At 43.9% G+C, this 21,149-nt stretch overlaps 1 protein-coding gene across 5 annotated transcripts in view; it reads right to left on the reverse strand.

The window, feature by feature from the left end:
• The window catches only part of SLC6A11 (solute carrier family 6 member 11), a 626,328-nt gene that overhangs the window by 270,228 nt on the left and 334,951 nt on the right, over positions 1-21,149 (reverse strand). The window lies entirely within an intron of this gene.

Raw genomic sequence — 21,149 nt, forward strand, 5'->3', positions numbered from 1 at the left:
GCATGTTTGGCGCTATTTAGAGTACCAATCGTGCAGGGATTGTCTGCCACTCACTGTAATGCCACAGCCATGGTGGTTGTGGCATTACAGTGATTGCCCAAATCGATGGGAACAGTGCTCATAGTGAAACATGAAAAGCCGGATATTCATCAGCGGCATACACCGGTACCCGACAATTTAGAACAGAAAGAATAGAGCATCACACATAGATTAGATAGATAGAAACATGTCAGTCACATATATAATAAGTACAGTGACAGTGTTGATTACTGTACTTGTCATTTAGTGTTAAAATAAAGGATTTATTAAAAAAAAAATTGTCGTGGGGTTCCCCGTAATTTTAGTCTCTAGCGGAGGTTAAGCAGACGGCTGGGGCAGATGTTTGAAGCCTGGGAAGGGGGTAATACCCATGGAGCTTCCCAGGCTATTAATATCAGCCCCCAGCTGAATACCTAGCCTTTACCAGCTATTAAAATGGGGGACCCCCAAAAAAATGACGTGGAGTCCCCCCTATTTTAATAGCTAACAAAGGCTAGGCAGACAGCTGGGGGCTGATATTAATAGCCCAGGAAGGGTGGCATGAATATTGCCCCCCTCCCAGGCTAGAAACACCAGCCGTCAGCTGCCCCAGAAATGGCGCATCCATAGGATGCGCCAATTCTGGCGCTTAGCCTCGCTCTTCTCATTGCCCTGTAGCAGTGGCAGTGGGGTAATAGGGCTGGGGTTGATGTCAGCTTATAATGCCAGCTGACATCAAGCCCAGGTTAGTAAAGGAGAGGCGTCTATAAGACACCCCCATTACTAACCCCATCGTCAAAGTAAAAAAAAAACACAAACACCCAGAATAAAATCCTTTAATTGAAATAAACACACAATTCTTTGATGTTCTAAATTAAACCATACTTACCATCACGCCCATTCCAGCTGAAGCCAACGATCTCCTGCAATAAAAATAAAATAATAAACCAAACTCATCCTTACCTTTCCATGGTTCCCAGGACAGCTTCAGCTCTGCTACATTCACATGACAGGCTGGATCGCAGCCGAAAGCTGCCATCCAGCTTGCCATGCCGCAGACTCTGAGAAGCGCAGGCATGCTTGCGCCCCTCAGTGTCTGGCTGTGACGGCATCCAGATGAGCCGAGTTCATGTCCAATGAACTCAGCTCACCTCATGTACGTCACTGACAGCGTGGGAGAATTCTCCTGCGCTCAGCACTTGAGCAGGAGAATTCTCCCACGCTGTGATGGCATTGAGATGACAGGCTGGATCGCAGCTGAGCGCTGCCATCCTGCATGCCATCCTTCATAGACACTGCAGAGCGCAGGCATGCTGGCGCTCTGCAGTGTCTCTGAAGGATGACAAGCTGGATGGCAGCGCTCAGCTGCGATCCAGCCTGTCATCTTAATGCCATCCCAGTGTGGGAGAATTTTCCTGCTGAAGCGCTGAACGCAGGAGAATTTTCCCACGCTGTCAGTGACGTGCATGAGGTGAGGTGAGTTTATTGGACATGAACTCGGCTCATCTGGATGCCGTCACAGCGAGACACTGAGGAGCGCAAGCATGCCTGCGCTTCCCAGTGTCTGCGGCATGGCAAGCTGGATGGCAGCTTTCGGCTGCGATCCAGCCTGTCATATGAATGTAGCAGAGCTGAAGCCGTCCTGGAAACCATGGAAAGGTAAGGATGAGGTTGCTTTATTATTTTACTTTTATTGCAGAAGACATTGGCTTCAGCTGGAATGGGCGTGATGGTAAGTATGGTTTAATTTAGAACATTAAAAAGTTTTGTGTTTATTTCAATTAAAGGACTTTATTCGGGGTGTTTGTGGGGTTTTTAACTTTGATTATGGGGTTAGTAATGGGGGTGTCTTATAGATGCTTCTCCATTACTAACCTGGGCTTGATGTCAGCTGGCATAATAAGCTGACATCAACCCCAGCCCTATTACCCCACTGCCACCGCTACACGGCAGTTGGAAGAGCGAGGCTAAGTGCCAGAATTGGCACATCCTATGGATGCGCCATTTCTGGGGCAGCTGACGGCTGGTGTTTCTAGCCTGGGAGGGGGCCAATATTCATGGCTCCCTTCCTGGGCTATAAAAATCAGCCCCCAGATGTCTGCCTAGCCTTTGCTAGCTATTAAAATAGGGGGGACCCCACGTCATTTCTTTGGGGGGTCCCCCATTTTAATAGCTGGTAAAGGCTAGGTATTCAGCCGGGGGCTGATATTAGTAGCCTGGGAAGCTCCGTGGGTATTAACCCCTTCCCAGGCTTCAAACATCTGCCCCAGCCATCTGCTTAACCTCCGCTAAAGACTAAAATTACGGTGAACCCCACGACAATTTTTTTTTAATAAATCCTTTATTTTAACACAAAATGACAAGTATAGTAATCAACACTGTCACTGTACTTATTATATATGTGACTGACATGTTTCTATCTATCTAATCTATGTGTGATGCTCTATTCTTTCTGTTCTAAATTGTCGGGTACCGATGTATGCCGCTGATGAATTGCCGGCCGGCTTTTTTAAAGAGACGGGTGCATGAAAATCGGAGGGCACTAGTGTGTTCCAAGTGCCCTGCTATGTTTTTCATGCACCCTCCTATATACCCTGCCTGCCTGTCTGCCTATATATTCTGCCTGCCTGACTTTTAATTGAGCACCGTTGCCATCGATTTGGGCAATTTTTGACCTTCTGCAGACCGCTGGGTGGGACCACCAGAAACATGCTCGAGTTTCCCATAGACTTACATTGGGCTCGTTGCTCGGGTTGAGCACCCGAGTATACTAATGTGCTCGCCCCGAGCTTCGAGCACCCGAGTATTTTAGTGCTCGCTCATCACTAATGAGCAAGCATGCTCGTTACTCGAGATTTACGAGCATGCTCGGGTGTTTTCCGAGTATCTTCAGCTTGCTCAGTGTTATGTTTGAAACACTCCTGTGTGCATGATTTGCGACTGTTTGACAGCTTTATTACATGTGAGGAATTCCTATTTCTTAGGCATTCCTCACATGTAATAAAGCTGTCAAACAGTCGCAAATCATGCACGCAGGAGTGATTCAATCATAACACTGAGTACATTATAAATTCTCGGCGAACACTCAAGCATTCTCGCCAAAAGGGTTAACAGAACATACTCGCTCATCACTAGTAATTAGAGTAATTAGTAGTGATGAGCGAGCACTAAAATGCTTGGGTACTCGTTGCTCGGGTGGAGCAAATTGGAATGTTTGAGTGCTCGGTCCGAGTAACGAGCAAAATATAAGTCTATGGGAAACTCAAGCATTTTTCAGGCGGCTTCCCCCGGCGGTCTGCAGAGGGCCTAAAAAATGTCCAAATCGATGGGAACAGTGCTCAAATGACATGGGAACAGCATGGGGAAGACCCCTGGAAGCATTTCTGACTCCCAGGTCACTGCTGTCAACAACGTTGTCAGAGTATTGCGCCACTTTTACGGACTCACAATAAAAACAAAACCAAAATGGATTTTCCTGGGAAATATGTTAAGGAACATCCTTTCCAGGATAATGACTTGTATATAAGGCAAAATAAATATACAAAAACAAAAATGCTCCTCCACACCTTGGACTATGTTCACATATAGCGTTTTTGATGCGTTTTTGCACTTTTACATTGCTTTCAATCAAGACTAATGCATTCAATGGGAAATGTAATTTTAACATTTTACAACCTTATCTGGCCATTTGGTGTGTGACACATCATCAGATACATCCTGTTTCATTTATGAAGGAGGGACTCTGAAATTCACAAACACTATTTTTACAGCCTTACTATTCTTAAAGGGCCAGAAGTCGGCTATGCTTTGTTGTTCCCATTATTAAAGAGTGAGTCTCCTATACTGTTATTGCGTATGCAGTGACTGCAAGGGCTGACAAAAATTTGGACGCAACCCAATACCCCTTTGAAGAGACATAGAGGAGGGTCTCAGTAAAAAAAATGTTCCTATTATAAAGGAGTGGGTCTCCTATAGTGGTAATGCCCATGTTATGACTGCAAGGGCTGCCAAAATTTGGGAAAAACCCCACTAACAATTTAAAGACACATAGAGCTGGGCACAGTAACGAGTACGACATGTTCCAATTAGAAAGGAAAGGGTCTGCTATACAGTTATAGGGTATGCAGTGAATCCAACGGCTGCCAACATTTAGGAAAAACCCCACTAACAATTTAAACACACATAGAGCTGGGCCACAGTAACGACATGTTCCCATTAGAAACTTCCCTGTCCCTTGCCACACACCTAGCCCATTTTAAATGGAGGACAATATTTTCCACGTTCACGAGAAATGGCTGATTTTGGAACGCAGTAATATGTATTACGTCTGACAGAGAAACACGGTTTTAAATAGCAGGCCTGTAATTTACTAATATTATTCCACACAGAGACCTAGTGTAAATAGCTTGACCTACACACTGCAACAGAATGGAAGGCAGAAATGGCTGATTTTGGAATGCTGTTATATATGTTATGTCTGACAAAGAACCATGGTTTTAAATAGCAGGCATGTAATTTACTAATACTATTTTTCACATATACGTAGTGTGAATAGTTTGACCGACACACTGCAACAGAATGGAAAAGGAGGCCAATATTTTCCACGTTCAGTTCAAATTTCTGGATTTTTACTGCTGAAATATGGAACAGATCTGACTGTATTCTGCAGCGCTAACAAGCAAATGGAGCAGAAAAATTGTGTACTCTGGATTGCTTTTTAAGCAAATAACAAGGATTAAGATAAAAAAAAAATTGCCCTGGCCCCTGATTTCTGAGGCTATGTCTTCAAATATCTGTAAATATTACAGCAGCAGGAGACAGGACGTTCAATGGGCCTTCTTGCGCTATATGCACTGCAGTCTGCCACATACACTGCCTGCCTGCCTAGCACTGATTATATGCAGCTGGATTAGTCCTCAGAAGGACTGTTAGTTCAGATGGATATATATATATATATATATATATATATATATATATACAGTGCTGGCCAAAAGTATTGGCACCCCTGCAATTCTGTCAGATAATACTCAGTTTCTTCCTGAAAATGATTGCAATCACAAATTCTTTGGTATTATTCTCTTAATTTAATTTGTCTTCAATGAAAAAAACACAAAAAGAATTGTCCTAAAGCCAAATTGGATATAATTCCACACCAAACCTAAAAAAGGGGGTGGACAAAAGTATTGGCACCCTTTGAAAAATCATGTGATGCTTCTCTAATTCGTGTAATTAACAGCACCTGTAACTTACCTGTGGCACCTAACAGGTGTTGGCAATAACTAAATCACACTTGCAGCCAGTTAACATGGATTAAAGTTGACTCAACCTCTGTCCTGTGTCCTTGTGTGTGCCACATTGAGCATGGAGAAAAGAAAGAAGACCAAAGAACTGTCTGAGGACTTGAGAAACCAAATTGTGAGGAAGCATGAGCAATCTCAAGGCTACAAGTCCATCTCCAAAGACCTGAATGTTCCTGTGTCTTCCGTGCGCAGTGTCATCAAGAAGTTTAAAGCCCATGGCACTGTGGCTAACCTCCCTAGATGTGGACGGAAAAGAAAAATTTATGAGAGATTTCAACGCAAGATTGTGCGGATGGTGGATAAAGAACCTCGACTAACATCCAAACAAGTTCAAGCTGCCCTGCAGTCCGAGGGTACAACAGTGTCGACCCGTACTATCTGTCGACGTCTGAATGAAAAGGGACTGTATGGTAGGATACCCAGGAAGACCCCATTTCTTACCCCGAGACATAAAAAAGCCAGGCTGGAGTTTGCCAAAACTTACCTGAGAAAGCTTAAAACGTTTTGGAAGACTGTTCTCTGGTCAGATGAGACAAAAGTAGAGCTTTTTGGGAAAAAGCATCAACATAGAGTGTACAGGAAAAAAAAGAGGCATTCAAAGAAAAGATCACGGTCCCTACAGTCAAACATGGCGGAGGTTCCCTGATGTTTTGGGGTTGCTTTGCTGCCTCTGGCACTGGACTGCTTGACCGTGTGCATGGCATTATGAAGTCTGAAGACTACCAACAAATTTTGCAGCATAATGTAGGGCCCAGTGTGAGAAAGCTGGGTCTCCCTCAGAGGTCATGGGTCTTCCAGCAGGACTATGACCCAAAACACACTTCCAAAAGCACTATAAAATGGTTTTAGAGAAAGCACTGAAGACTTCTAAGGTGGCCAGCAATGAGTCCAGACCAGAATCCCATAGAACACCTGTGGAGAGATCTCAAAATGGCAGTTTGGAGAAGGCACCCTTCAAATATCAGGGACCTGGAGCAGTTTGTCAAAGCAGAATGGTCTACAATTCCAGCAGAGCATTGTAAGAAACTCATTGATGGTTACCGGAAGCGGTTGTTCACAGTTATTTTGGCTAAAGGTTGTGCAACCAAATATTAGGCTGAGGGTGCCAATACTTTTGTCCGGCCCTTTTTTGGAGTTTTGTGTGAAATGATCAATGATTTGATTTTTGCTTCATTCTCTTTTGTGTTTTTTCCTTGAAAGCAAATTAAATGAAGATAATAATACCAAAGAATTTGTGATTGCAATCATTTTCAGGAAGAAACTGAGCATTATCTGACAGAATTGCAGGGGTGCCAATACTTTTGGCCAGCACTGTATATATATGTTGTGGAATACCTATACTAACAGAGCGTTTAATGGACCCTTTTGCTATATTCACTGCAGTCTGCCACATACACTGCTTGCCTAACTCCTGCTATCACCACTAGTGTTGAGCGATACCTTCCGATATCAGGAAATATCGTATCGGATTGGATCGGGCCGATACCCAAAAAGTATCGGATATCGCCGATTCCGATACCGGAAACCAATGCAAGTCAATGGGACACAAATATCGGAATGAAAATAAACCCTTTCTTTCCTTGTAGGTTAATTCTACATGAAGTAAAACAACTAAGAATAATGTAGAATGACATGAAAAGCCGGCAATTCATCAGCGGCATTCACCGGTACCCGACAATTTACAACAGAAAGAATAGAGCTTCACACATAGATTAGATAGATAGAAACATGTCAGTCACATATATATGAAGTACAGTGACAGTGTTGCTTACTGTACTTGTCATTTAGTGTAAAGGATTTATTAAAAAAAATATTAGTGTTTTCGTGCACCGTCTCTTTAAAAAAGCCGGCCGGCAATTCAGCATCTGTACCCGACAATTTATAACAGACAGAATAGAGCTTCACACATAGATTAGATAGATAGAAACATGTCAGTCACATATATAAGAAGTACAGTGACAGTGTTGCTTACAGAACTTGTCATTTAGTGTAAAGGATTTATTTAAAAAAATAATAGTGTTTTCATGCACCGTCTCTTTAAGAAAGCCGGCCGGCAATTCAGCAGCGGTACCCGACAATTTAGAATAGAAGGAATAGAGAATCACACATAGATTAGATAGATAGAAACATGTCAGTCACATATATATGAAGTACAGTGACAGTGTTGATTACTGTACTTGTCATTTAGTGTTAAAATAAAGGATTTATTTAAAAAAAAATTGGCGTGGGGTTCCCCTTAATTTTAGGCTCTAGCGGAGGTTAAGCAGACAGCTGGGGCAAATGTTTGAAGCCTGGGAAGGGGGTAAAACCCACGGAGCTTCCCAGGCTACTAATATCAGCCCCCAGCTGAATACCTAGCCTTTACTAGCTATTAAAATGGGGGACCCCCCCCAAAAAATGACGTGGGGTCCCCCCTAATTTAATAGCTAGCACAGGCTAGGCAGACAGCTGGGGGCTGATATTAATAGCCCAGGAAGGGTGCCATGAATATTGGCCCCCTCCCAGGCTAGAAACACCAGCCGTCAGCCGCCCCAGAAATGGCGCATCCATAGGATGCGCCAATTCTGGCACTTAGCCTCGCTCTTCCACGCTGCCCTGGTGCGGTGGCAGGGGGTAATAGGGTTGGGGTTGATGTCAGCTTATAATGCCAGCTGACATCAAGCCCAGGTTAGTAATGGAGAGGCGTCTATAAGACACCCCCATTACTAACCCCATAGTCAAAGTTAAAAGAAAACACAAACACCCAGAGTAAAGTCCTTTAATTGAAATAAAGACACAATTCTTTATTGTTCTAAATTAAACCATACTTACCATCACGCCCATTCCAGCTGAAGCCAACGATCTCCTGCAATAAAAGAAAAATAATAAAGCAACCTCATCCTTACCTTTCGATGGTTCCCAGGACAGCTCCAGCTCTGCTACATCGAGATGACAGGCTGGACCGCAGCAGAAAGCTGCCATCCAGCCTGTCATCCCGCAGACACTGAGAAGCGCAGGCATGCTTGCGCTCCTCAGTGTCTCTCTGTGACGTCATCCAGATGAGCCGAGTTCATGTCCAATGAACTCAGCTCACCTCATGCACGTCACTGACAGCGTGGGAAAATTCTCCTGCACTCAGCGCTTCAGCGTGAGAATTCTCCCACGCTGTCAGTGACATACATGAGGTGAGGTCATGTCCAATGAACTCAGCTCACCTCATGCACGTCACTGACAGCGTGGGAAAATTCTCACGCTGAAGTGCTGAGTGCAGGAGAATTTTCCCACGCTGTCAGTGACGTACATGAAGTGAGCGGAGTTCATTGGACATGACCTCGGCTCATCTGGATGCCGTCACAGCCAGACACTGAGGAGTGGAAGTATGCCTGCGCTTCTCAGTGTCTGCGGGATGACAGGATGGATGGCAGCGTTCTGCTGCGGTCCAGCCTGTCATCTCGATGTAGCAGAGCTGAAGCTGTCGTGGGAGCCATGGAAAGGTAAGGATGAGGTTGCTTTATTATTTTACTTTTATTGCAGGAGATCGTTGGCTTCAGCTGGAATGGGCGTGGTGGTAAGTATGGTTTAATTTAGAACAATAAAGAATTGTGTGTTTATTTCAATTAAAGGACTTTTTTCTGGGTGTTGTGTTTTTTTAAATACTTTACTAGAAATTCATGGTGGTCATGTCTAATATTGGCGTGACCCCATGAATTTTGGGCTTAGGGCCAGCTGATAATGCCAAGCTGGCCTTAACCCCTTTATTACCCAGTGAGCCACCGCACCAGGGCCCTGGATGAGTTGGGTACAGCGCCAGAAGATGGCGCTTCTATGAACGCGCCATTTTCTGGGGCGGCTGCGGACTGCAATTTGCAGCGGGGGTGGCCCAGAAAGCTTGGGTCTCCCTGCGCTGCGGATTCCAGCCCCCAGCTGCCTAGTTGTATCTGGCTGGGCACAAAAATAGGGCGAAGCCCCACGCATTTTTTTTTAAAATTATTTCATGAAATTCATGGAATAATTAAGAAAAAAAGGGCTTCCCTATATTGTTGTGTCCAACCAGGTACAAATAGGCAGCTGGTGGTTGGGGGCAGCCCATTCCTGCCTGCTGTACCTGGCTGGACACAAATATAGTGCGAAGCCCCACGTCAATTTTTTTTTAATTATTTCATGAAATAATTTTTTTAAAAAAGGGCTTCCCTATATTGTTGTGTCCGGCCAGGTACAAATAGGCAGCTGGTGGTTGGGGGCAGCCTGTTCCTGCCTGCTGTACCTGGCTGGACACAAATATAGGGCGAAGCCCCACGTCAATTTTTTTTAAAATAAGTCCTTTATTTTAACACTAAATGACATTTGAGGAGTTAATAAAGATGCAGTCCCTAAATTATTATTTATTTTTTAATTAATTTTTCCCAAAACTTTTGACGTGGGCTTCGCCATATTTTTGTATGCCAGCCAGGTACAGCATCCAGCTTCTATGAACGCGCCATTTTCCGGGGTGGCTGCGCACTGCAATTTTCAGCGGGGGGAGGGGGGGGGGCAGAAAGCTTGGGCCTCCCTGCGCTGCAGATTCCATCCCCCAGCTGCCTAGTTGTACCTGGCTGGACACAAAAATAGGGAGAAGCTTCACGTATTTTTTTTTTTTAATTATTTCATGAAATTCATGAAATAATTAAGAAAAAAAGGGCTTCCCTATATTGTTGTGTCCAACCAGGTACAAATAGGCAGCTGGTGGTTGGGGGCAGCCCGTTCCTGCCTGCTGTACCTGGCTGGACACAAATATAGTGCGAAGCCCCACGTCAATTTTTTTTAAATCATTTCAGGAAATTCATGAAATAATTTAAAAAAATTGATGTGGGGCTTCGCCCTATATTTGTGTCCAGTCAGGTACAGCAGGCAGGAACGGGCTGCCCCCAACCACCAGCAGCCTATTTGTACCTAGCCGGACACAACAATATAGGGAAGCCCTTTTTTTCTGAATTATTCCATGAATTTCATGAATTTAAAAAAAAAAAAACGTGGAGCTTCGCCCTATTTTTGTGTCCAGCCAGGTACAACTAGGCAGCTGGGGGCTGGAATCTGCAGCGCAGGGAGGCCCAAGCTTTCTGGGCCCCACCCGCTGCAAATTGCAGTCCGCAGCCGCCCCGGAAAATGGCGCGTTCATAGAAGCGCCATCTTCTGGCGCTGTACCCAACTCATCCAGGGCCCTGATGCGGTGGCTCACTGGGTAATAAAGGGGTTAAGGCCAGCTTGGCATTATCAGCTGGCCCTAAGCCCGAAATTCATGGGGTCACGCCAATATTAGACATGACCACCATGAATTTCTAGTAAAGTATTTAAAAAAAACACAAACACCCAGAAAAAAGTCCTTTAATTGAAATAAACACACAATTCTTTATTGTTCTAAATTAAACCATACTTACCATCACGCCCATTCCAGCTGAAGCCAACGATCTCCTGCAATAAAAGAAAAATAATAAAGCAACCTCATCCTTACCTTTCCATGGCTCCCACGACGGCTCCAGCTCTGCTACATCGAGATGACAGGCTGGACCGCAGCAGAACGCTGCCATCCAGCCTGTCATCCCGCAGACACTGAGAAGCGCAGGCATACTTCCACTCCTCAGTGTCTGGCTGTGACGGCATCCAGATGAGCCGACAATGAACTCGGCTCACCTCATGTACGTCACTGACAGCGTGGGAGAATTCTCCTGCACTCAGCGCTTCAGCGTGAGAATTTTCCCACGCTGTCAGTGACGTGCATGAGGTGAGGTCATGTCCCATGAACTCGGCGCACCTCATGCACGTCACTGACAGCGTGGGAGAATTCTCACGCTGAAGCGCTGAGTGCAGGAGAATTTTCCCACGCTGTCAGTGACGTGCATGAGGTGAGCTGAGTTCATTGGACATGACCTCGGCTCATCTGGATGACGTCACAGAAAGACACTGAGGAGCGCAAGCATGCCTGCGCTTCTCAGTGTCCGCGGGATGACAGGCTGGATGGCAGCGTTCTGCTGCGGTCCAGCCTGTCATCTCGATGTAGCAGAGCTGAAGCTGTCCTGGGAACCATGGAAAGGTAAGGATGAGGTTGCTTTATTATTTTACTTTTATTGCAGGAGATCGTTGGCTTCAGCTGGAATGGGTGTGGCGGTAAGTATGGTTTAATTTAGAACAATAAAGAATTGTGTCTTTATTTCAATTAAAGGACTTTTTTCTGGGTGTTTGTGTTTTTTTTAAATACTTTACTAGAAATTCATGGCGGTCATGTCTAATATTGGCGTGACCCCATGAATTTCGGGCTTAGGGCCAGCTGATAATGCCAAGCTGGCCTTAACCCCTTTATTACCCAGTGAGCCACCGCACCAGGGCCCTGGATGAGTTGGGTACAGCGCCAGAAGATGGCGCTTCTATGAACGCGCCATTTTCCGGGGCGGCTGCGGACTGCAATTTGCAGCGGGTGGGACCCAGAAAGCTTGGGTCTCCCTGCGCTGCAGATTCCAGCCCCCAGCTGCCTAGTTGTACCTGGCTGGACACAAAAATAGGGCGAAGCGCCACACATTTTTTTTTTTAATTATTTCATGAAATTCATGGAATAATTAAGAAAAAAAGGGCTTCCCTATATTGTTGTGTCCGGCTAGGTACAAATAGGCAGCTGGTGGTTGGGGGCAGCCCGTTCCTGCCTGCTGTACCTGGCTGGACACAATTATAGAGCGAAGCCCCACATAATTTTTTTTTAATTATTTCATGAATTTCCTGAAATAATTAAAAAAAAATTGACGTGGGGCTTCACACTATATTTGTGTCCAGCCAGGTACAGCAGGCAGGAACGGGCTGCCCCCAACCACCAGCTGCCTATTTGTACCTAGCCGGACACAACAATATAGGGAAGCCCTTTTTTTCTTAATTATTCCATGAATTTCATGAAATAATTAAAAAAAAAAAAACGTGGAGCTTCTCCCTATTTTTGTGTCCAGCCAGGTACAACTAGGCAGCTGGGGGATGGAATCTGCAGCGCAGGGAGGCCCAAGCTTTTTGCCCTCCCCCCCCCCGCTGAAAATTGCAGTCCGCGGCCGCCCCGGAAAATGGCGCGTTCATAGAAGCTGGATGCTGTACCTGGCTGGCATACAAAAATATGGCGAAGCCCACGTCAAAAGTTTTGGGAAAAATTTATTAAAAAATAAATAATAATTTAGGGACTGCATCTTTATTAACTCCTCAAATGTCATTTAGTGTTAAAATAAAGGATTTATTTAAAAAAAAAATGGCGTGGGATCCCCCATAATTTTAGTCTCTAGCGGAGGTTAAGCAGACGGCTGGGGCAGATGTTTGAAGCCTGGGAAGGGGGTAAAACCCACGGAGCTTCCCAGGCTACTAATATCAGCCCCCAGCTGAATACCTAGCCTTTACTAGCTATTAAAATGGGGGACCCCCCAAAAAAAAATGACGTGGGGTCCCCTCTATTTTAATAGCTAGCAAAGGCTAGGCAGACAGCTGGGGGCTGATATTAATAGCTCAGGAAGGGTGCCATGAATATTGGCCCCCTCCCAGGCTAGAAACACCAGCCGTCAGCCGCCCCAGAAATGGCGCATCCATAGGATGCGCCAATTCTGGCACTTAGCCTCGCTCTTCCACGCTGCCCTGGTGCGGTGGCAGGGGGTAATAGTGGTGGGGTTCATGTCAGCGCCAGCTGCCATGAAGCCCAGGTTAGTAATGATGGCCGTCTATATGACACCCCCATTACTAACCTACAAAGTGTTAAAAAGAAAAAACACACTACACCCAGAAAAAAATAATTTATTTGAAATAAAACACCATTTTATTTAATTCTTAGTTTACTAAAAAAAAAATAGTTACCTGTCCACGTTCCTGCGCTGATCTCCCATGCACAGCTGTCACATCTGGAGATGGTGACAGCTGTGCATGGCTGCTGTAAGCTCACGCTGCCGGGAACACGTCCGCTCCCGGCAGCGGGAGCCACTGACTGAGGTCACCGGAGTGCATTCAGGCAGCGCAGCTCCGGAGACCTCCTTTACGGCAGTGCTGTACCGTGGGAATTTCTCACGATACAGCAGTGCCGTAAAGGAGCTAACCGGAGCAGCGCTGCCTGAACTCCGGTGAACCCTTACGGCCCCGTCATTCTAGCGGCGGCAGCGGTTCAGAGCGGTCACATTCTATGTGGCTGCTCTGAACTGGAGATCTTCGTGGGACACTCGTGGACTACTACGGAGGGGTAAGGATAAGGTTGTGGTTTATTATTTTATATTTTATTACAGGAGATCGATGGCTTCGGGGAATTAGGTGTCTTGGTGAGTATAGGTGTAGTTTTTTATTTTTTACTTTATTTTAGGTGGCGATCGGCGGGGACAGGTAATGTATGAACTAATTTCTTTTAGGTAACCACTGGCCACCAATGACATGTATTTAACATTTATTGGGGACACAGTAGGGCAATTTAAATAGCAGGATCAGGCTGATGGGAACTACTGCTCCCATCGAGCTGATCCTGCTGGCAGGAGTGGACGGGGGACAGACATAGGCCGATGGGAGTAGTAGTGTCACATCGGCCTATGTCTGCCCGCACACACACCCGCACACACACCCGCACACACACCCGCACACACACACCCCGCACACACACCCGCACACACACCCCGCACACACACACACCCCGCACACACTAATCATGACGGGTCCGGGAGGTGAGGCTGACCTGTGCGGCCGTGGGAAAGTTGATGTGAGTTCATGCAGTCAAGCATGAACTCACATGAACCCTCTGAGGGCACCGCGGCTACTTCAAATGAACAGCTGATCGGCATCACCTGATACCTCAGCTGTTCATTTGAAATAACCGGCGGGAAAGCGCAGCACAGAACGGGAAAGCCGGCGGTGAAGTCTTTTCACTGCCGGCTTCCCCGCCCGGGTCCTTCGCTCCTTGGTGCTGCGCTCCCCGCCCGGTCCTAATTTACGATCGGGATGGGAGGTGGCGAGGGGAGCGGAGGATCGGGGTGGGAGGCTGCGGGGAAGCAGTATGGGGCTGCGTGATTGTTTAAAAGCCGGCGGCTTTTTACCGCGCGCCGGCTTTTAAACAATCAGGAGAATTCTCCCACGCTGGGATGGCATTCTGATGACAAGCTGGATCGCAGCTGAGCGCTGCCATCCAGCTTGTCATCCTTCAGAGACACTGCAGAGCGCAGGCATTATGGGAACTTCCGATTCCGGTATTCGATATTATAAAAGTATCGGAATTAAGTATCGGAATTCCGATACAGTGAATATCGGCCGATACCCGATATTTCAGTATCGGAATGCTCAACACTAATCACCACTTAATATATTCAGCTGGATTAGTCCTCAGAAGGACTGTTCGTTCAGATGGATATATATATATGTTGTGGGATACCTTTACTAACTATAAACAAGCAAATCTCTCCCTGACTCTGCAGCAGCTCTCCCCACTCTGCCTGATTCCGGTGTAGACCGTGACGAGCACAGCGGCGCCAGGTCTTATATAGACCTGATGATGCTGTGAGGCCAGCCAATTACTGTAATGCCCACAATCAACATGGCTACGGCATTACAGTGTATGGCAGGCAAACCCTGCATGTTCATTGGCTCTCTAAAGAGCGCCAAACACGCAGGGAGGGGACCCCAGTTCCCGCCGAGCAACCCGGAAATACTCGCCGAACACCGAACTTGTCGAGCACCATGATGCTTGGGAGAGTACCAAGCAGTGGCAAGCATGTTCGCTCATCACTAGTAGTTAGATATTTCAACCCAAAAAATTCAATAATTTTTGTCAAAACTGAAATATTTGAATGAGCGCTTCTTGGAATTTGCATTATCATTTGAAAGGACAGTCGACAAGCATTGGACCATAAGCACAATGATCGCTGCAGTGGAAAGAACTGAAAAGTTTTTATTTTCAATCATGTTAAAATAAATTTATGTTCAAAGAATGTGTACTACTTGAAAATTTCTACAAGTAGTAACTAGGTCATTTTTATCTTTTCTGAGCGGCGAATGTGACATTTTCTTCTCCTTGAACTATAGCAAATATAAATAGTTCTGAAGGTTATCCTGACATTCTTTCAATGGCTGTTATTAAACTGGAAAGCCACAAGGCAGAGAAATCAAACAGAAAAGTGAGGACATCATTTTGCTCTACTTGTTACCACAAAGCAAAAAAAAAAAGAAAAAGCGAATCAGAAATAAAGATATTATTATTATTTATTATAGCGCCACATATTCCATGGCACTTTACATGTGATAGGGGTATACATTAAAAATAATTACAATAATCTTGAACAAAAACGAGTCATATAAGGGATTTGCCTCTCATGGGCATTAGTTTTTCATTAAATGTTAAAAAATACAATAAAACATTTATTTATGAATTATTTTTTAACAATATTAAAAAGTATCAGTATTTAAAAGTATCAATATTAGTAAATATTTAGGATATTTTTATGTTATTTTTATCACTCTCTTTAAGACAGAAATTAAACAATTAGCATGTGGTTTACCATGCATTGTTCATATTATTTTTTTTAAATTTAGGAATGGTCCAGAGGCATTACTTTCTATAATACCCATTTATTTAACCCCTTTTTGACCAGGACAATTTCCTTTTTTGCGTTTTCGCTTTTTTTCAAACCATAACTTTATTATTTTTCTGTTCACGTGGATGCATGAGGGCTTGTTATATTGTGGGACAAGTTGTACTTTTGTATGACACCATTCATTTTACCATCCTGTGTGCTGGAAAGCGAAAAAAAAAATTAAAGTTTGGAGAAATTGTGAAAAAAAACACAATTCGGACATTGTTTTTTGGGAAATGTTTTTACGGCGCACATTGTGTGGTGAAAATTATCTTGCTATATGATTCTTCTCATCGATAAGATTACGTTGATACCAAACATGTCCATTTTTTTTAATTATTTTAGGAGTGAAAAAAATCTGAAGTTTGAAAAAAAAAATTTGGGGGGTTATGTCTCCATTTTCCGAGATTCATAATCTTTTCATTTTTCAGTCAATAGAGCTGTGAGAGGGCTTATCTTTTGAGGAGCAAGAAAACATTTTTATTGATACCATTTTGGGATAGATATGATCGCTTGTTATAGCACTTTTTGTGGTATTGCATCGACCAAAAACTTTGGCATTCTTGAATTTTTAACATTTACAGTGTTTACCAACTGGGTTAGTTATTTTTATATTTTGATGAATTGGACTTTTCTGAACACAGCGATACCACATATGTGTATTTTTTTATGTATTTTATTATCTTTATTTTTAATGGAGGAAAAAAAAGGTGATTTGATTTTTTATCTATTTGATTTTTTTTTTTCATGTTTTTTAGTACTTTTTTTTTTTTACTTTTCACTGTACTTATTTTTCTCCTTAGGGACGGATCTCTTGTGCTATGTACAGCAATGCCACAGTATTTCTGCATATAGTACATGTACAGCTGATGTCATGAAGGGGTTAAAGAGGTCGTGTCAAGTTTGAAAGTCGTTCCCTATCCATAGGTGATAACTTCCCAATCACTGGGACTCCAGCCAGCAACCTCAGCATTCCCAAAAACCAGGCCTGAATGGAGCGGAGGTCAATCATGTGCACTACCTTCATTCATCCCAATGAGAGCTCCAAAGATCTAAAACCATCTATTGGCAATCACCGATGCTCCCATTAAGAATGAATAGAGCGATAATACACATGTTCAACCGCTGCTCCATTCAGCAGGGGGCTGTTCAAGAACCCTCAGCAATTAGAAATTTTCCCCTATCCTGTGGATAAGAGATATGTTTCAAATTTTAGAACACCTCCTTAAGAATTATTTATTACAATTTACGATAACATTTTTAGAAGTTTTCTAAAAGAAAAAAGATTCTTATAAATATGTATGGCAAAATTATATTGACATGTGTGATTTAGGTACTGACAAGTATTCTTGTTCTTACTAATGTGTCATCATCTCTATGGACAATCAGACTTGACCTCAAAATTTGAATAATTTAATACCGACTGCTCGCTAGCGATGTGCTGATTGACAATACATCCACTGACCTTTGACTGCTTGTAAGACTATACCTACCAACAAATTTGTCTCAAATTACTCAGCTGTTAAGCAGATTTGCATTCTGCTGGCAGGAGAGGAAAAACAGTTTGGCATCCGTCAAAGCATGACGTTATTTATCTCAGTCTGCACTATTAATCAGATTTATATAGAATTTTACATTTGAAAATGATTTACCTAAGATCATTAATAATTATTTAAAATAATCAGACTAGATTTTTTTTTGGGCAATGTGGTTACATGCCATTGGGAAACTCACACATTTTTTCAAGCACTACTTCAGTGTTGCTTTAAAGGCATTGTCCAATAATAATATACATGGACAATCCTTATGTTAGGTCAACAATACCAGATCGGTAAGAGTCCGACACTCGACACCTCCACTAATCAGCTTTTCCCAGTTCCAAGGGCGGCTTGATGCTATCAGTTGTGGAACAGAACAGCTCTGTCAACTGTATAGTGGTCATAGTGGGGAACTGCACATCTACCTCTATTCATCCTAATAGGGACGGCATGGATGTGCAACACCCGATCATTGCCACTATGCAGTTGACAAAGTTGTGTTGTGCAACTCTGCAACTGATAACATTAGGTCGTCCCAGGCACTGAGAACAGCTGATTGACAGGGTGCCGAGTGTCGCACCATTACCAAACTGGAATTAAGGATAGGCTATCAATATTAAAATACCGGACAACCCCATTAGCCAAAAATAAACTGGTTCACTTTAATTTCAGTATGAAGAAGGCCAGCCAAGCTCAGGAGCATCTAAATTGATGTAGGAGGTTGAAAATGTTTCTGATATTCTGGAAGGAAGGTATCTTTGAGGAATAAGAAGTTTTCTGTTTCTTTTCCATTTTTACATGTTTGAGGGTAAGAAAATGTTTAGGGTGTAGGGCACAGTTATCTCTAAGCTACTCAATATGCAAAGGAAAGTCAAAACATGCTAATGAGGTCAACAATGCCAAATACAGACATACTAAAATTGCCCTATTATCCTTTAAAGAGGACCTTTCACCAAATTTTTCGTGCTGAACTGGAGACACCATGTAATAGTGACTGCAGAGTGAAATAAACTTTTTTTCATGTTTCACCTCTCCGTTGTGGAGATATTAGCAATCAAAGTATTTGGCACCTAATGAGCTAACTTTTGTTAAGTTCAAGTAGGTGCTGTCAGATAACTCATATAGGGAGAAAAAGTACACACCCCCAGTGAAACCACCCACTTGGGCTTGTCTAAAGTTAAGGTGCCAAATACTTCCGCAAAGGAAAGGCAAAATTAAAAACAAAACAAAAAAGTTTTATTCCGCTCTGCAGTCACTATTACATCATGTGTCCAGCTCAATATGGAAAATATGGTGAAAGGTTCTCTTTAAATTCCCCAAATTATTCACAGTACTCTTCTGAGATATAAAACTTTCTTAGTACTTTATCACATTTTTGAAGAGCAAGTCTCAATATACTTCAGAGTTCAATTAATTCACATTAGAATGGTAACTTGCAAATGAGTTTTTGTTCCTCTGACCTTTTTCAATCAGTGAAGAGTTAGAGACCATGTGTACTGATTGGACATAACTATTAATGGTAATAGATTTTGAAGGGTCTCAATGAAAATCCAATTTTTTTTTATTTTTCAGCACTGCACAAAACAATATTTTCCTTGTATCATGATGTAAACCTATCTCATTCTTGTATTTTGTCCTTTTTTTTCTCTTGATTAGACTAAAACAATACTTTCAGTCCCTTAAAGAAGTCTCCAAAAATCCAGCTACAGCTTTGCTTAAGCTCATATTAAACATAGTAAAACTAAAAGCAATAAATCAATTCCTAAAGTAAAAATCACAATTACACCGTCATAACATCATACACACTTCTATTTTTTTGTATGGACTACATATAGACTAAATAACTACCGTATTTTTCGGACTATAAGACGCACTTTTTTCCTCCAAAATTTTGGAGGAAAATGGGGGGTGCATCTTATAGTCCGAATGTTGGGGGAGGTGTATATATATATATATACTGTGTGGGGTGTGGGAGGAGCGGTGGTGGTGGAGGAGTGGGGTACAGGAGGCAGCAGCTGCCTGCTGCAGCCTATACTGTCACCGCTGCTAAAGAAAATGAATATTTTCTGCTCCCCATGCCCATAGGTGTGGGGAGCAGTGAATATTCATGCTCCTTAATAGCGGTACACAGTGTATCCACACTGCGGCTTCTGCTACTCCCAGGCGATCGCGTGTGCCTGCTATAAGGGCATGAATATTCAACCTCTCTCCATGCCCATGGGCATGGGGAGGGGTGAATATTCATGCCTTTTAATAGCGGGCACACGCGATCGCCCGGCAGCAGCAGGAGCCGCACTGCAGCTATGCTCTGTACCGGCTATTAAGAAGCATGAAGTCACTGCTCCCCGCGCAGATAGTCCCGGTGTGGGGACCAGTGATTTCTGTCAGCTGATCTCTCCTTGTGAGCCGCGCATGCCAGTGACGTCATGCGCGGCTCACATGGCGAGATCAGTGCGGGCAGACAGGACGCAGCACTGCAGGAGAGAGAAGAGAGGTGAGTAGGAGTGTTTATTTTTTTTAATGTGCAGCGTGATGGGGATTAGGGGGACCATGCATACTAGGATAAGGATGAGGGGGCCATACATACCAGAGTAAGGATGAGGGGGCCATACATACCAGGATAAGGATGAGGGGACCATACATACCAGGATAAGGATGAGGGGGCCATGCATACTAGGATAAGGATGAGGGGCCCATGCATACCAGTATATGGATGAGGGGTACCATGCATACCAGGATAGGGATGAGGAGTGCCATGCATACCAGGATAGGGATGAGGGGTGTCATGCATAGCAGGATAGGGATGAGGGGTGCCATGCATACAAGTATAAGGATAAGGGGGCCATGCATAACAGGATAAGGATGAAGGGTGCCATGCATACCAGGATAGGGATGAGGGGTGCCATGCATACCAGGATGGGGATTGCTGTGCCATGCATACCAGGATAGGGAAGAGGAGTGCCATGCATACTAGGATAGGGATGAGGGGTGCCATGCATACCAGGATAAGGATAAGGGGTGCCATGCATGCCAGGATGGAGGGGTGCCATGCATACTAGGATAGGGATGAGGGGTGCCATGCATGCCAGGATAAGTATGAGGGGTGCCATGCATACCAGGATGGAGGTGTGTCATGCATACTAGGATGGGGATGGGGGCCACGTATAATAGGAAGGCGGGGCATATCTACCAGGATGGGGGATATCATCAGAATTGGGGGACATTACCCCTATACCAGTGTCAGCAGCAGACCCGCTCCCCCTTAACAGTGCATTGTGACCACATTTTTTGCTTACATTTTTTTTTTCTATTTTCCTCCTCTAAAACCTAGGTGCGTCTTATTGTCCGGTGCGTATTATAGTCCGAAAAATACGGTATTTATTTATCCCAAGCTTGATTTCACAAAACTTTTGACGTCTCAACTCAAAGTCACTGGTAGCCATCTATCTTAAAAATGGCTTTGGTCATTGTCTTCGTACAGAACAACGTGGCACATCTTTAACAAAGATCCCGGGAACTAGTCTGATTGCCCTTTGTGGAGTCGGGAAGGAATTTTTACCCTAATATGGAGCTCTTAGAGTCTGCCCCATGGCAGACTCTAAGAGCCTTCCTCTGGGTCAACATGCCTTCCTCTGGGTCAACATGTTAGGCTATGGGTTGAAGTCGATGGACTTAAGTCTACCTTTAACCTTTAAAACTATGAAATGATGAAAGTTAATAGTGTC

The sequence above is a fragment of the Phyllobates terribilis genome, unplaced genomic scaffold, assembly GCF_046119375.1.
Source record: "Phyllobates terribilis strain yellow unplaced genomic scaffold, ASM4611937v1 Scaffold_8__6_contigs__length_399053987, whole genome shotgun sequence".
Lineage (NCBI taxonomy): Eukaryota > Metazoa > Chordata > Amphibia > Anura > Dendrobatidae > Phyllobates > Phyllobates terribilis.